This window comes from Phocoena sinus, chromosome X, assembly GCF_008692025.1.
Source record: "Phocoena sinus isolate mPhoSin1 chromosome X, mPhoSin1.pri, whole genome shotgun sequence".
NCBI classification, from domain to species: Eukaryota; Metazoa; Chordata; class Mammalia; order Artiodactyla; family Phocoenidae; genus Phocoena; species Phocoena sinus.
This window is the reverse complement of record NC_045784.1, coordinates 9,299,310-9,302,016: the sequence shown is the minus strand read 5'-3', so window position 1 is coordinate 9,302,016 and position 2,707 is coordinate 9,299,310. Positions and strand designations below refer to the sequence as shown.

Here is a 2,707-nt window from a genome sequence, read left to right as displayed (position 1 = left end):
AAAGGGTTTGCTGGTAGTATTTCAGTGAGAAGCTGGTCTTGGTAAAATCAACTGAAGAATTACTACACGAATGTCAAAAAATAATTTTAATGTGAATTTTCTGGAAAACACTAGTAAACATTTTCCTGTTTGGGCTTTGATAACCCAGAGATTTACCCCAAACATCCAAGGCACTGTCACAGAGAAAGGAACTGAATGACTGATTCTTCACAGAACAAGAAATGGGAATAAGAAAATATCCATTCTTCCAATTACTTATGCTAAACATTCATTTCCTTTAAAGATGGGCCACAACGGGACTTCCCTGGCGGTCCAGTGGCTAGGACTTCACCTTCCAGAGCGGGGGGTACAGGTTCAATCCCTGGTCGGGGAGCTAAGATCCCACATGCCTTGTGGCCAAAAAACCAAAATATAAAACAGAAGCAATATTGTAACAAATTCAATAAAGACTTTAAAAATGGTCCACATGAAAAAAAATCTTAAAAAAAAATAAAGATGGGCCACAGGCATTTACAGAGTACTTAGAGTCAGTTTTCAATTGGGTCGCAAAGAGAAGGAATGGAGAAAGAGAGAAGAGCAGAAGCAACTGGAGAACTTTATCACGAATATATAGCCCAGCCATCACCCCCACCACCCCAAGATTTAGGACCCCATGCGTGGAGTCAGGGAATAATGTGGCATCTGCTCGTAGGAAGCAAAATAAGGGGAAACAAACATTTCAAGTGATTATAATTATTCCACCTTCAGGAGCACTTGTTAAAGCAGAGATTCTCCACTTTAGCACCACTGGTCCTTTGAACTGCATAAATCTTTGTTGAGGCAGCTGCCTGTGCACTGTAGGATGTACAGTAACAGCCCTGGCCTCTACCCACTAGATGTCAGTAACATCCTTCCCCCAGTTGTAACAATAAAAAATGTCTCCAGACATTGCCAACTGTTTCCTTAGGGGGCAAAGTCACCCTCACTGAAAAGTACTGGGTTAAAACATAAACCATCTGATGCTGGCTTTATCTTAACATTCAGTCAAGGAAAAAAAAAAAAAACAGGGCAGGATAAGTCCACGTGAGATCTAGTCAGAGCACCTTTCTTCTACTTTAAGGACCATGAGCCCACTCATAGCCTCACCTTTTTATTGAAGTGTAGCCATTATTTTGTAGCTTCAAACTCATCGCAAACTCACATGCACTAACATGCTTTCTTTTTTTTTTTTGCGGTACGCGGGCCTCTCACTGCTGTGGCCTCTCCCGTTGCAGAGCACAGGCTCCAGACGCGCAGGCTCAGCGGCCACCGCTCACGGGCCCAGCCGCTCCGCGGCATGCGGGATCCTCCCGGACCACGGCACGAACCCGTGTCCCCTGCATCGGCAGGCGGACTCTCGACCAGTGCGCCACCAGGGAAGCCCTAACATGCTTTCTTGACATGTTTTTTTATAGTACCAAATATCATTTGTCATTCACTGTAACAGGTTTGACATCAGTATTAATACCCTATGAATCGACATTTTTTCCCTGATATTTTTTCTTTTTCATTCTGTTTTTAACACATTTTAAGTGATCTTGGAATTTCCAATAACAATCTTTCAAAATTTTTATCACCTCCAGCCTTCCCTAACTGAAATTCAATTATCTGAAATATGTAATAAAAAGTAATCAGTCCTCGAGTGGCATTGATATATATATATTACCAAATGTAAAATAGATAGCTAGTGGGAAGCAGCCCCATAGCACAGGGAGATCAGCTCCGTGCTTTGTGACCACCTAAAGAGGTGGGATAGGGAGGGTGGGAGGGAGATGCAAGAGGGAGGGGATATGGGGATATATGTATACGTATAGCTGATTCACTTTGTTATACAGCAGAAACTAACACAACATTGTAAAGCAGTTTTACTCCAATAAAGATGTTTAAAAAAGATGTAATCAGTGCTCAAACAAATGTCATTCTAGTGTCAATGAAAATAGTACCTCGGTCTAGACAATAACAAATGTTGGACAAGATGTAGAGAAATTGGAACTGTCACACATCGCTGGTGAGATGGTAAAATGGTGCAGCTACCTTGGAAAACAGGCTGGCAATTTCTTTAAAGTTTAACATAATTTATCATAAGACCAAGCAATTCTACTCTTAGGCATCTACCCAAGAAGAATGAAAACGTATGCTCACACAAAGACTTGTAGCCCAATAACAGCATTATTCATAACAGCCAAAAAATGAACACAACCGGAATGTTCATTAACTGGTGAATGGATGGACACACTGTGGTATTTTTTTTCATACAATGGAATACTATTCAGCAATAAAAAGAAGTATTGATACATGCTACAGTGTGGATAAACCTTGAAAACATTATGCTATATGAAAGAAGCCAGACACAAAAGACCACATACTGTGCTCACTTCAGCAGCACACTTACTATTAATAAAATTTGAAACAATACAGAGAAGATTAGCATGGCCCCTGCGCAAGGATGACATGCAAATTCATGAAGCATTCCGTGTTTTTTGGGGACAATGGCAATAATATTGTAATATATAAATGTATCAAAATAACACATTGTACATCTTAAATTTACACAATGTTACACGTCAAATGTATTTAATTTAAAAAAGACCACATACTGCATTATTCCATTTTATAAAATGTCCACAACAGGCAAATGATAGAGATAGAAAGTAGATTAGCTAGGGCCGGGGGTGTATGTGAGTGTTAG

At 40.2% G+C, this 2,707-nt stretch overlaps 1 non-coding gene across 1 annotated transcript; it reads left to right on the top strand.

Moving 5' to 3' along the window:
• Positions 1–2,396: 2,396 nt before the first annotated feature.
• On the top strand, positions 2,397–2,499 carry LOC116748229. Its single transcript, XR_004348239.1, has one exon. It is a non-coding gene; the product is annotated as a U6 spliceosomal RNA (small nuclear RNA).
• The last annotated feature ends 208 nt before the right edge of the window (positions 2,500–2,707 follow it).